This window comes from Phocoena sinus, chromosome 16 (assembly GCF_008692025.1).
Source record: "Phocoena sinus isolate mPhoSin1 chromosome 16, mPhoSin1.pri, whole genome shotgun sequence".
NCBI lineage: Eukaryota > Metazoa > Chordata > Mammalia > Artiodactyla > Phocoenidae > Phocoena > Phocoena sinus.
This window is the reverse complement of record NC_045778.1, coordinates 73,821,343-73,836,339: the sequence shown is the minus strand read 5'-3', so window position 1 is coordinate 73,836,339 and position 14,997 is coordinate 73,821,343. Positions and strand designations below refer to the sequence as shown.

Genomic DNA, 14,997 nt, shown 5'->3' with positions numbered 1-14,997 from the left:
AGGAGAAAGAGGATTCATTATTACTAATACCTCCTTGCTTAATGTTCAAGTGTGAGTGCAGAAGTGTCACTATTCCTCAAGCACCGCGGTTAAAACATCAAGAGCAGGTGAAATGACCCAGCAGACAACTGATATTAGAAAACACAGCTGTGGTTTCAAGGATGAGAAAGCTACAGTAGAGGATAAGCAAAGAATACAGGGCAGGATATACTTAGGATTTAGGGGTAGAAAATTCAGGTTAGGATGATAGTAAGTTCTTATGTAATATAACTGAAGAATAAAATGCTTTGGTTGGGATTCATTAACGCTTTAAAAATTGGCTTCAAAGATTAAAAATAGTGCAAAATACACATATGCTATGCTCTAGTCACACTTCTTTAGAGCAATATATGCTAAATATTCATGCTAGTTAATTGAGTGTTTTGAGTGAGAAGTTGCCAAGAGTCTGCTCTATTGGGAATATTAAAAGCTGGACGTTTCAACCACTCTCTCGCCTCCTATCGTCACACACACTAATGAAATCAGCATAAAAACACACTCTTTGGGTCCAGAGATTAAGTTTGAAGCAGAAAGTAGGGGCTGCAGGAAACATGCAGTCCAACCAACAAAGGTGATGAAGAGGATGGGAAGGTGTTAAGACAAGAGAAGGGCACAGAGGTTCTACAGAGGACTACCTGGTTAAAGTCAAGCGTTTTACATAAAATCTCATGTGGCTCAACACACAAAGCAAATATTCTGAAAGGGACACAAGGATTCTATTAACCATATGCAGACTAATTCCATTTCTTCAATACACTGGTTTTATTGCTATGCTAAGTGGCAGACACCTGTTAAGAGCTAACAGTCACTAAATGGTTATCATTAGTAGTGTCTTATTTACAAAATAACTATTACTAGATTATAAACAGGATAAAAAAACTTAATGAGGAGAAAAAACTAATTCAAGATTGTGGGGTTTTTAAAATTTTTTATTTATTTATTTAGTTTTTGGCTGCATTAGGGTCTTAGTTGTGGCACACAGTATCTTTTTTATTACGGTGCTCGGGCTCCAGAAAGCACGGGCTCATTAGTTGTGGCAGGCGTGTGGGCTGCAGAGCACATGGGTTCGGTAGTTGTGGCGTACGGGCTCTCTAGCTGTGGCGCCCGGGCTCAGTTGCCCCGCGGCATGTGGGATCGTAGTTCCCCGACCAGGGATCGAACTGGCGTCCTCTGTATTGCAAGACAGATTCTTAACCACTGGACCACCAGGGAAGTCCCCTGGTTCGAGTTTTGATTATAAATTTTTTTTAAAAGTTAGGGGGTGGACTTCCCTGGTGGCACAGTGGTTGGGAATCCTCCTGCCAATGCAGGGGACACGCATTCGAGCCCTGGTCCCAGAGGATCCCATGTGCTACGGAGCAACTAAGCCCATGCGCCACAACTACTGAGCCTGCATGCCACAACTACTGAAGCCCATACACCTAGAGCCCATGCTCTGCAACAAGAGAAGCCACCGCAATGAGAAGCCCGCACACCGCAACGAAAATGCAATGCAAAAAAATAAATAAGTAAATTAATTAATTTTTTAAAAAAAGGAAGGGGGCTGTTCCTGTTTTATCAAATTGGAAGTGGAGACTGATAATTGAATGAAGAATTCGGATGTACTGCAATCTTACGGGTTTTATGTCTTTTCAAAGCTATGGCTACCAAACACTCTATTCACATGGGTTTCAAAACATGATTGAAACTTTACACTCCTCCTGGCCTACCAGTGAAGACAAGGGAACCAAAGGTGAAGTAAAAAAAATCTACAGTCATCCTGCCAAAACCAAGTTAACTTAATTTCCCTTCAAGTAAGCAAAACTAACCAGATCTTGAGATAATGGGGAAGGAGCAAGAATCAAGCATATGGACGTTGCTCCAGCAATTCTCTCCTTTCCCCTCTTTCTGCCTGATCATTCCCACCAGCACAGAAACACACTGATATTTCTCTCCTCTAACACTCCTCCTGTGCCAGCTAGGGTCCTACTTCTTTGTACTCCTCACTGCCTCCAATCCCTCTCTTCCCATTCTCTCTCCAGCCCACTCCAACTTGGCTTTGGCCCCCACCACTCCACCGAAACCTTATCTTCAGTGTGACCAATGGTCTCTACTTGGCTAAATGCAGTGGTAGATTCCTGGTCCTTATCTTAACTGCTCAGTAGCATTTGACACAGTTCATCTCTCCCTCATCTTCTCTGATACACTGTCTTACTTGGCTTCCAGTGGTCACTCTTTTCCTCTTTTACTGGTTCTTTCCTGACCATTTGACTTCTTAATGTCTTGGCACCTCAAGGTTCAGTCCTTGACCCCCTTCTCTATCTGCATTCACTCCCTCAGCGATTTCATCCAGTCTCATGGCTTTAAATGCATCTACATGCCAACCTTTCCCTCCCAGCGGTACATTTCCAACCCCACTCTTTCCCAAAATTCTAGAATCACAAATCCCAACGTTTCCACTTGGATTTCCATCAGGTGCCTCACACGCAACATGTTCAAAACTAGACCCTCATCTTCTCTCCTCTGCCTTCATCTCCTGTGGCTCTCCTCCCCTTGCTTACTCCACTCCACCCATGTCAGCCTCCTTGCTGTTCCTCAACAAGCCAGGACTACTGCCACCTCAGGGCCTGTGTTCTGGCTGTTCTCTCGGCCCAGACATCCTCTCCTCAGATATCTTACCATAATCTCCACTCCTGGGCACTCCACCCACCACCCTTACTGCACTCAACTTTTATTTCCCGTAGCGTTCACTACTTTCCAACATATGACATAATATAATTATGTTGATGTTTACTGTCTGCCGCACCCCCACCACGATGTAAGTTCCATAATAGCAGAGATCCTTGTTTTACTGACTCATGTATCTCCAGGGCCTTAGCAGTACCTGGTACAGGAGGTCTCAAAAAACCTTTGTTAAATGAATGGATGGGCTCTGATGCTACAAATGTAAGTGGTAACCTCCAGATTCACACATGGGGCATAAAAGTAGTCCTAGAAAACCATCACTTCCCTTCTTCCATGAATACACCTCATACCCCTCCAGCCTTGGTTAGTACAGAATTATTGGGGCAGCAAAGGAGCTCTCCCGTTAGCACCCTGCTGCTGCTGCTGCTTGTGGCACTGAGCAATTGCCGGCTAGTGATTTTTATGCAGAGTGTTTGTTAGTAATCACCTAGTCATATTAATAACACCTTCTTTAAAAGATCTGAAAACATGCCTTAAACCTAGTTATAGATTGTTGCAATTTTAATATTCAAACAGGATATTACGCCTCTGTCAGACACAGTTATTCCTTAAGAGCATTCAAGCCAGCGAGACTTTCCCCAGGAATATATCAAAGATGATTCTAAATATCTGGCTATTCTGAAGTAATCTTGCAACAGCACACCTAGTCTGCACCCACTCTCCTCAGTCTCAGAAGGACGGGAGTTGTTTTTCTCTGCAAGGCTGTGTCTCCTCTAGGATCAGGACCTTGCCCCATCATTCACCCCCTCTCTCCTCTGTTCCAACCTCTCTCTCTAATAAACCCTTTCCTACCACCTTTTAACATTGTTCAAGTTTACCAGAACCTTTTCTCTAAATCCATCCCTCAACCCTGAAATCTCCGTGAGTGAGCAGGGTACAGTGTCACAGTCACTGGAACTGTGAGGACTATAGTCTGGTTGCAGTAGGTCAAAGAGTGAAGGCCAATGAAACTGCTCAGGCAGAGTGAAACAAGGACCCCCTCGCTCTGAAAAGGACACACCTTATGTCTGTCTAAGAATGTGGCATTAATGATCTCTCTCTGCCGTCCTGTCACCTGCCCCTATGACACCCGTCTCTCTGGGCTCTTCCCCCACCTCCAGCTGTTCCTTCTCTGTCTTCCTTGTTGGCGTCTCTATCTCTAAAGATAATGGTGGCTCCCAATGTTCCACCCTTAGTTCTCTTCCCATTCTTCATGCTCTGCCAAGAAAATTTCATCCTCTTTCCTCATTTTTAACTACCACTACGTTGAACTCTACATTTCTAACTCTACTCTTTTGCTCTGAGCTCATGATCCCAAAATACATCTCCCCACTAATGAGACACTAGTCTCTCAAATTCAGCATCTCCAAACCTGACCAACATCTGTTTAGCAAATCTTGTTCCTTCTCTGGTATGCCGTATCTCAGGCAATGACTACATCACCCACTGGATTACTTAAGCAAGAAACCTTGGAGTCATCTTCCATTATTCTACCTGCTGAAGTCTCTCCTATCAACCCCAACTACTTCATGCTGACTGTTATTGTGTTAATTCAGACCCTTATCTTTTGCCAAGACCAGTGTTTCTCAAGGGAGGTGCTACTGGCTTAACAGACAAGAGAATTCTTTTCGGCACAATTATCCCACTTAGAACAGATAACAGCCTCCTTTCACGAACTGGGGGGTCCCACTCCAGCACCAGGCTTAAAGTACTGAACATGGCTCCAGACACCCATCTCCAATATAGCCCTTTTAATTCCCTTTAATGTGTAGGGACCAAATCTCCACCCACCACTGCCTGCTTATGGATGCAGAAACTAGAAGGCCTCTGTCTGACCCACTATTCCGTTTATGGTCCATGAAGATAAGATGCGGTTTCCCTCCAGGCCTGGGAATGTCTTGTTTTTCTTTTCTTTTCTCTCTCTTTTTTTTTTTTTTGGCAGTACGTGGGCCTCTCACTGTTGTGGCCTCTCCCATTGCGGAGCACAGGCTCCGGACGTGCAGGCTCAGCGGCCATGCCTCACGGGCCCAGCCGCTCCGTGGCATGTGGGATCTTCCCAGACCAGGGCACGAACCCGTGTCCCCTGCATCGGCAGGCGGACTCTCAACCACTGCGCCACCAGGGAAGCCCTCTTTTTTTTTTAATCTATCCTCTTCCTGGGCTTGGAACAGAGTTGGTATAGGCCCAATATCCCTTAACTCCAAAATCCAAAAAACTCTGAAACTTGAAAGTTTTTAAAAGTTTGCTACAAGCTCATTTACTAATGACAAAATAATCCCTGAACTGATATGAGGCAATTTATAGTCATCATTTACCTTCCTTAGAATGAATATTCATATGATTCTTTAAGAAGTATGAATGTGTAAAATTGTAGGGTAATGTCCCAGACTCACTGCACATATATCAAGTACATGGAATAACCTTTTAGAAAGCCCCCCAAACCTGAATTCTAAAACAAATACAGCCCCAAAGATTTCAGATAAGGATTGTGATCTGCATTACAAAGCACAAAGTCACCACACCATCTTATCCAGAAGTCTGTCTCTGTCTCTTAAAACTGACTTTTCTAAACAGAAATTTAAAATACTTTAAACATGAAACATTTTCAATGAATATTTTAAAATCTTCCATATATAAAGTTAACTTTAGAAAAGAAAGTATAGACCACTATCTTTTAAAATAGGTTAAATTCCGGCCTACCCAGAAACAGGAATACAGAAAACTACTTCTTGGGATCCCTTCCAGTCTTAAGATGTTTTGTTTAGACAGAGCTCTAGGGATTACAACATACAGTGTGGACAGTGGGATCACCTTCCCTTTTCCAGAGGCCCAGCCAGTCCTGTGTAATATGTGTCTAGGCACTTCTCACAACATCGATACACACCATCTCAAAAAGAAAAGCACCACTGCAAGCACCACAGTGCTCCCCTAGTTTTTCTACTACTCTAGCAACTTACATTTCACAACCAAGACTAAGGGCTAATGTTGTTGCTGCTGTATAGGAAAAGGAAACTAAATGATTTTACTTTAAAGGTTGGTAGCTATCTATGTCCATCTGGAGCTAAAATTTTAAACAGATGTCTAATGGGAAACCAAATATGGAAAATGATACAGTTATCTATTAAGGCAATGAGATACAGCAAATAAGATATGCAGATATGGAACATAAGCCTATAAAACTTTAAAGGATGTTTTTTCAAAAGAAAGAACATCTATGTTCTCATTTATTTGAAACCCACAGATTCTTCATACCCTTGTATAGATTTTTTTTTTTGGCCATGCTGCACGGCATGCGGGATCTTAGTTCCCCGACCAGGGATCAAACCCGCACCCACTGCAGTGGAAGTGCAGAGCCTTAACCACTAGACTGCCAGGGAAGTCCCTAGATCTTTTTTTTTTTTTTCCTTTAATGGCACATTGCTTTGAAAAACACTCTGGCAGGTCCTCAAGAGGTTAGACACAGTTACTATATGACCCAGCAATTCCATTCCTAGGTATGGAATTTATCTTTCTCCCAAGAGAAACGAAAACAAATGTCCACCCAAAAATTTGTACACAATGTTCACAGCAGTATTACTCATAACAGCCCCAAAGTGAAAACAACCTAAATGTCCATCAACTGATGAATGGATAAATAAAATGTGGTATACAATGGAATAAAAAGGAATTAAGTGTTGACACATGCTACAACAAGCATGAACCTTGAAAACATGGTGCTAAATAAAAGAAGCCAGTCACAAAAGGCCACATATTTTATATTCCTTATCAGAAATATTCAGAATAGGCAAATTTACAGAGAAAGAAAGTAGATTAATGGTTGCCTAGGATTTGCCTGGGGGTTGGGGGGAAATGAGTGACTACTAATGAGGGCAGGGTTATTTTTAGAGCGATGAAAATGTTCTAACATTAATTGTGGTGACGGCTACAAAACTGTGAATATACTAAAAACCACTGAAGTTACGTGCTTTAAATGAGTAAACTGTATACTATGAAAATTATTTTTAAAACTGGCAAACAAGCCATATAACTAAAGCAAAAAGTCAACTGGGGGGCTGGGGGGACCTTCAAGATGGTGGAGGAGTAAGATGTGGAGATCACCTTCCTCTCCACAAATATATCAGAAATACAACTACATGTGGAACAATTCCTATAGAACACCTACTGAACACTGGCAGAAGACCTCAGACTTCCCAAAAGAGCCGTGTGGCTGACAGGGTCTTGGTGCTCCGGCCGGGTGTCAGGCCTGTGACTCTGAGGTGGGAGAGCTGAGTTCAAGACACTGGTCCACGAGAGACCTCCTGGCTCCATGTAATATCAAACGGTGAAAGCTCTCCCAGAGATCTCCATCTCAATACTAAGACCCAGCTCCACTCAACGACCAGCAAGCTACAGTACTGGACACCCTATGCCAAACAACTAACAAGACAGGAACACAACCCCACCCATTAGCAGAGAGGCTGCCTCAAATCATAATAAGGTCACAGACACCCCAAAACACACCACTGGACTTGGTCTTGCCCACCAGAAAGACAAGATCCAGCCTCCTCCACAAGAACACAGGCACTAGTCCACTCCACCAGGAAGCCTACAGAGCCCACTGAACCAGCCTTAGCCACTGAGGGCAGACACCAAAACAGCGGGAACTATGAACCTGCAGCCTGTGAAAAGCAGACCCCAAACACAGTAAGTTAAGCAAAATGAGAAGACAGAGAAAACACACAGCAGATGAAGGAGCAAGGTAAAAACCCACCAGACCAAATGAAGAGGAAATAGGCACTCTACCTGAAAAAGAATTCAGAGTAATGATAGTAAAGACAATCCAAAATCTTGGAAACAGAATGGAGAAAATACAAGAAACATTTAACAAGGACCCAGAAGAACTAAACAGCAAACAAACAATGATGAACAACACAATGAATGAAATTAAAAATTTGCTAGAAGGAATCAATAGCAGAATAACTGAGGCAGAAGAATGGATAAGTGATCTGGAAGATAAAATAGTGGAAATAACTACTGCAGAGCAGAATAAAGAAAAAAGAATGAAAAGAATTGAGGACAGTCGTAGAGACCTCTGGGACAACATTAAATGCACCAAAATTCGCATTGTAGGGGTCCCAGAAGAAGAGGAGAAAAAGAAAGGGACTGAAAAAATATTTGAAGAGATTATAGTTGAAAACTTCCCTGATATGGGAAAGGAAAGAGTCAATGAAGTTCAGCAAGCACAGAGAGTCCCATACAGGATAGATCCAAGGAGAAAAATGCCGACACATAATCAAACTATCAAAAATTAAACACAAAGAAAAAATATTAAAAGCAGCAAGGGAAACACAACAAATAACATACAAGGGAAGCCCCATAAGGTTAACAGCTGATCTTTCAGCAGAAACTCTGCAAGCCAGAAGGGAGTAGCAGGACATACTTAAAGTGATGAAAGGGAATAAACTACAACCAAGATTACTCTACCCAGCAAGGATCTCATTCAGATTTGATGGAGAAATTAAAACCTTTACAGATGAGGAAAAACTAAGAGAATTCAGCAGCACCAAACCAGCTTTACAACAAATGCTAAAGGAACCTCCCTAGGCAGGAAACACAAAGAAAAGACCTACAATGACAAACCCAAAACAATTTAAAAAACGGTAATAGGAACATACATCTCGATAATTACCTTAAATGTAAATGGATTAAATGCTCCAACCAAAAGACACAGACTGGCTGAATGGATACAAAAACAAGACCCGTCTATATGCTGTTTATAAGAGACCCACTTCAGACCTAGGGACACATACAGAATGAAAGTGAGGGGATAGAAAAAGATATTCCATGCAAATGGAAATCAAAAGAAAGCTGGAGTAGCAATCCTCATATCAGAGAAAACAAACTTTAAAATAAAGACTATAACAAGAGACAAAGAAGGACACTACATAATGACCAAGGGATCAATCCAAGAAGAAGATATAACAATTGTAAATATTTATGCACCCAACATAGGAGCACCTCAATACATAAGAAAAATGCTAACAGCCATAAAAGGGGAAATCGACAGTAACACAAAAATAGTAGGGGACTTTAGCACCCCACTTTCACCAGATCATCCAAAATGAAAATAAATAAGGAAGCACAAGCCTTAAATGACACATTAAACAAGATGGACTTAATTGATATTTATAGGACATTCCATCCAAAAACAACAGAATACACTTTCTTCTCAAGTGCTCATGGAACATTCTCCAGGATAGATCATATCTTGGATCACAAACCAAGCCTTGGTAAATTTAAGAAAATTGAAATCATATCATGTATCTTTTCTGACCACAACGCTATCACACTAGATACCAATTATAGGAAAAAATCTGTAAAAAATACAAACACATGGAGGCTAAACAATACGCTACTAAATAACCAAGAGATCACTGAGGAAATCAAAGAGGAAGTCAAAAAATACCCAGAAACAAATGACAATGAAAACACGACAATCCAAATCCTATGGGATGCAGCAAAAGCAGTTCTAAGAGGGAAGTTTATAGCAATACAATCCTAGCTCAAGAAACAAGAACATCTCTAGGGAGGGTGGGAGGGAGGGAGATGCAAGAGGGGAGAGATATGGGAACATATATATATGTATAACTGATTCACTTTGTTATAAAGCAGAAACTAACACACCATTGTAAAGCAATTATACCCCAATAAAGATGTTAAAAAAATAAAAATAAAAAAATAAAAGTATATCACTACACAATAAACAGACATTGAAAAGATTAGAAAAAAAAAAAGAAACAAGAACATCTCAGATAAACAACCTAACTTACACCTAAAGCAACCATAGAAAGAAGAACAAAAAAAACCAAAGTTAGCAGAAGGAAGAAATCATAAAGATCAGAGCAGAAATAAGTGAAATAGAAACAAAGAAAACAATAACAAAGATCAATAAAACTAAAAGCTGGTTCTTTGAGAAGATAAACAAAATGGATAAACCATTAGCCAGACTCATCAAGAAAAAAAGGGAGAAGACTTAAATCAACAGAATTAGAAATGAAAAAGGAGAAGTAACAACTGACACTGCAGAAATATAAAGGATCATGAGAGATTACTACAAGCAACTATATGCCAATAAAATGGACAACCTGGAAGAAATGGATAAATTCTTAGAAAAGCACAACCTTCTGAGACTGAACCAGGAAGAAACACAAAATATAAACAGACCAATCACAAGCACTGAAATTGAGACTGTGATTAAAAATCTTCCAACAAACAAAAGTCCAGGACCAGATGGCTTAACAGGCGAATTCTATCAAACATTTACAGAAGAGTTAACACCGATCCTTCTCAAACTCTTCCAAAATACAGCAGAGGGAGGAACACTCCCAAACTCATTCTACAAGGCCACCATCACTCTGATGCCAAAACCAGACAAAGATGTCACAAAGAAAGAAAACTACAGGCCAATATCACTGATGAAAACAGATGCAAAAATCCTCAACAAAATACTAGCAACAGAATCCAACAGCACATTAAAAGGATCATACACCGTGATCAAGTGGGGTTTATCCCAGGAATGCAAGGATTCTTCAATATATGCAAATCAATTTGATACACCATATTAACAAACTGAAGGAGAAACCATATGATAATCTCAATAGATGCAGAAAAAGCTTTTGACAAAATTCAATACACATTAATGATAAAAAAAAAAACCTCCAGAAAGTAGGCATAGAGGGAACCTACCTCAACATAATAAAGGCCATATATGACAAACCCACAGCGAACATCGTTCTCAATGGTAAAAACTGAAACCATTTCCACTAAGATCAGGAACAAGACAAGGTTGTCCACTCTCACCACTATTATTCAATATACTTTTGGAAGTTTTAGCCACAGCAATCAGAGAAGAAAAAGAAATAAAAAGAATCCAAATCAGAAAAGAAGTAAAGCTGTCACTGTTTGCAGATGACATGATACTATACATAGAGAATCCTAAAGTTGCTACCAGAAAACTACTAGAAGTAATCAATGAATTTGGTAAAGTAGCAGGATACAAAATTAATGCACAGAAATCTCTTGCATTCCTATACACTAATGATGAAAAATCTTAAGAGGAATTAAGGAAACACTCCCATTTACCACTGCAACAAAAAGAATAAAATACCTAGGAATAAACCTACCTACAGAGACAAAAGACCTGTATGTAGAAAACTATAAGACACTGATGAAAGAAATTAAAGATGATACAAACAGATGGAGAGATATACCATGTTCCTGGATTGGAAGAATCAATATTGTGAAAATGACTATATTACCCAAAGCAATCTACAGATTCAATGCAATCCCTATCACATTACCAATGGCATTTTTTACAGAACTAGAACAAAAAAATCTTAAAATTTGTATGGAGACACAGAAGACCCTGAATAGCCAAAGCAGTCTTGAGAGAAAAAAACAGAGCTGGAGGAACCAGATTCCCTGACTTCAGGCTATACTACAAAGCTACAGTAATCAAGACAATATGGTACTGGCACAAAAACAGAAATACAGATAAATGCAACAGGAAAGAAAGCCCAGAGACAAACCCATGCACCTATGGTCAACTAATCTATGACAAAGGAGGCAAGGATACACAATGGAGAAAAGACAGTCTCTTCAATAAATGGTGCTGGGAAAACTGGACAGCTACATGTAAAAGAATGAAATTAGAACACTCCCTAACACCATACACAAAAATAAACTCAAAATGGATTAGAGAGCTAAATGTAAGCCCGGACACTATAAAACTCTTAGAGGAAAACATAGGAAGAACACTCTTTGACATAAATCACAGCAAGATCTTTTCTGATCCACCTCCTAGAGTAATGGAAATAAAACCAAAAATAAACAAATGGGACCTAATGAAACTTAAAAGCTTTTGCCAAGCAAAGGAAACTACAAACAAAACGAAGACAACCCTCAGAATGGGAGAAAATATTTGCAAACAAATCAATGGACAAAGGATTAATCTCCAAAATATATAAACAGTTCGTGCAGCTCAATATTAAAAAAACAAACAACCCAATCCAAAAATGGGCAGAAAACCTAAACATTTCTCCAGAGGACATACAGATGGCCAAGAAGCACATGAAAAGCTTCTCAACATCACTAATTATTAGAGAAATGCAAATCAAAACTACAAAGAGGTATCACCTCACACCAGTTAGAATGGGCATCACCAGAAAATCTACAAACAATAAATGCTGGAGAGGGTGTGGAGAAAAGGGAACCCTCTTGCACTGTTGGTGGGAATGTAAATTGATACAGCCACTCTGGAGAACAATATGGAGGTTCCTTAAGAAACTAAAAATAGAATTACCATACCATCCAGCAATCCCACTACTGGGCATATACCCAAAGAAAACCATAATTCAAAAAGACACATGCATCCCAATGTTCACTGCAGAACTATTTACAATAGCCAGGTCACGGAAGCAACCTAAATGCCCATCGACAGATGAATCGATAAAGAAGATGTGGTACATATGTACAATGGAATATTACTCAGCCATAAAACGGAATGAAATTGGGTCATTTGTAGAGACATGGATGAATCTAGAGACTGTCACACAGAGCGAAGTAAGTCAGAAAGAGAAAAACAAATATCGTATAGTAAAGCATATATGTGGAACCTAGAAAAGTCGTACAAATGAACCGGTTTGCAGGGCAGAAATTGAGACACAGATGTAGAGAACAAACGTATGGACACCAAGGGGGGAAAGCAGAGGTGGGGTGGGGCTGGTGGTGTGATGAATTGGGAGATTGGGGTTGACATGTATACACTGATGTGTATAAAATTGATGACTAATAAGGACCTGCTGTATAAAAAAGTAAATAAAATTTAAAAAAAAGAGTCATGTACCACAATGTTCATTGCAGCTCTATTTACAATAGCCAGGACATGGAAGCAACCTAAGTGTCCAATGACAGATGAATGGATAAAGAAGATGTGGCACATACATACAGTGGAAATGGAATATTACTCAGCCATAAAAAGAAACGAAACTGAGTTATTTGTAGTGAGGTGGATGGACTTAAGAGTCTGTCATACAGAGTGAAGTAAGTCAGAAAGAGAAAAACAAATACTGTATGCTAACACATATATATGGAATCTAAGAACAAAAAAATTGTTCTCAAGAACCTAGGGGCAGGACAGAAATAAAGACACAGACGTACAGAATGGACTTGAGGACACGGGGAGGGGGAAGGGTAAGCTGGGACAAAGTGAGAGAGTGGCATGGACATATATACACTACCAAACGTAAAACAGATAGCTAGTGGGAAGCAGCCGCATAGCACAGGGAGATCAGCTTGGTGATTTGTGACCACCTAGGGGGGTGGGTTAGGGAGGGAGATGCAAGAGGGAAGAGATATGGGAACATATGTATATGTATAACTGATTCACTTTGTTATAAAGCAGAAACTAACACACCATTGTAAAGCAATTATACTCCAATAAAGATGTTAAAAAAAAATTACCATGCTTCTAAATGCACCTTTTAACTGGAGTTATACGGAAATTGAATTAAAGATACCAAAGATTTAAATTAATGTGTCAGAAAATAAGCAAACAGTTTGTGATTTTCAACATAGCTGTTCTTTCCCTTCCTCCTACTGTTCACTGTAAAGCTCCATTACCATAAAATAGGATTAAAGGAAAGGGAAAAAAGGCTTAAATGCAAATTTCTAAAATTCTATTCTCTTGAGAGAAAGGCATGCCAAACTATCACTAAAATGGGATCTGGAAATACTTTATCTATAATCACGGTTACCCTTAATTAGCAAGGGTCATTACATATTTCCAACTCTTAACTTTTAGTACCCTGGCAAATGCCATAGCTCAGACTGTTCAACTGTGCTGTAAAAATACTCAGCTATGAGGGGGCATATCTCATTTTCACCTGTATTTGAAGATAATCTCATTCACTTAAGAGTATCAAGAGAGAAAAGGAAAGGTCTTCAGAATAAAGACATTTTAAAAGCTTTCATCATATTCACATTTTTCTGTCTTAAAATTTCATTAAATATTATTTTCTAAAGATTCCTCCCCCTCCACCCCTGTCATTTACACAACAGTCAGCTACTAATCTCAAATGTTACGGGTTGGTGGCCACAAAGGGCATAAGAAAACCTCCCTGAAAAGTCTAGCTCCAGTTCTCCAATGAGGACAGCTCATTTCCCCAGGGTTGGGAGTACTAGATGTGCAAACTGATGACTAGCAGGTGACCAAGGAGCTGGATAAGCTGTTTCTTGCTCTAACTCTAACTGCCAGGACCCCCAGGCTTAATGCTCAAACCAGCATGCTGCCCAAGGGGTGCTCGCCCTCAAGGCAAAGGCTGGTGACAAGAAGCCACACTGACCTTTCAATTTGTCAGCAGTCATCCAAAGGACACAGTTTATTAGCTTAGCAAACTGACACAATTTTTTTAGTCTGGCTGTTCTTCACTAGAATAAAATGCAAACAAAACTTTCCAATACCTGTTTTTAATAGGCCCAATTGCCACCTAAGGTACTTGTCTCAGATCAGCAATAGTATTAGTATTCCATCTCTAGTACCGATTAAAGGAAATAAGAAGTACTCTAATCTCTTTTGATACTTGCAACAAATAGAATATCAATGTCCTCCTAAGTCCATTTTAATGCTTGTTTCTTAAAATTAGATTGTCAAACTTCCAGCATAAAAATAACTATATTGTCACAGTCATACCCATTTTACTGTGCTTCGCAGATATTTTTTTTTCGTGTTTTTTTTTTTTTTAACAAATTAAAGGTTTGTGGCAACCTTACATCAAACAAGTCTATTGGCAGGATTTTCCAACAGCATTTGCTCACTTCATGTCTCTGTGCCACATTTTGTTAATTTTCACAATTTCAAACTTTCTCATCATTATTATATTCGTTATAGTGATCTGTGATCAGTGACCTTTGATGTTATTGCAAAAAGACTGACTCACCAAAAACTGAGATGGTGGTTAGCGTTTTTTTTAGCAATGGTATTTTAAAATTAAGGTATGTACATTATTTTTTTAGGCATAATGTCCTTGCACACTTAATAGACCACAGTATAAACACAACTTTTCTATGCTTGAGAAACAAAGATTCATGTGAATCACGTTATTATGATATTTGCTTTCTTGCAGTGGTCTGGAATTAAACCCACAATGTCTCTGAGGTATCTCTGTACTTATTTTTTTAAACAATTTAACCCTGTCCCCAAACTTTCTTCCTAACAAC

At 39.6% G+C, this 14,997-nt stretch overlaps 1 protein-coding gene across 4 annotated transcripts in view; it reads right to left on the bottom strand.

The window, feature by feature from the left end:
• Positions 1-14,997, bottom strand: part of INPP5F (inositol polyphosphate-5-phosphatase F) — a 92,965-nt gene that overhangs the window by 34,094 nt on the left and 43,874 nt on the right. The gene's annotated exons all lie outside the window — the stretch shown is intronic.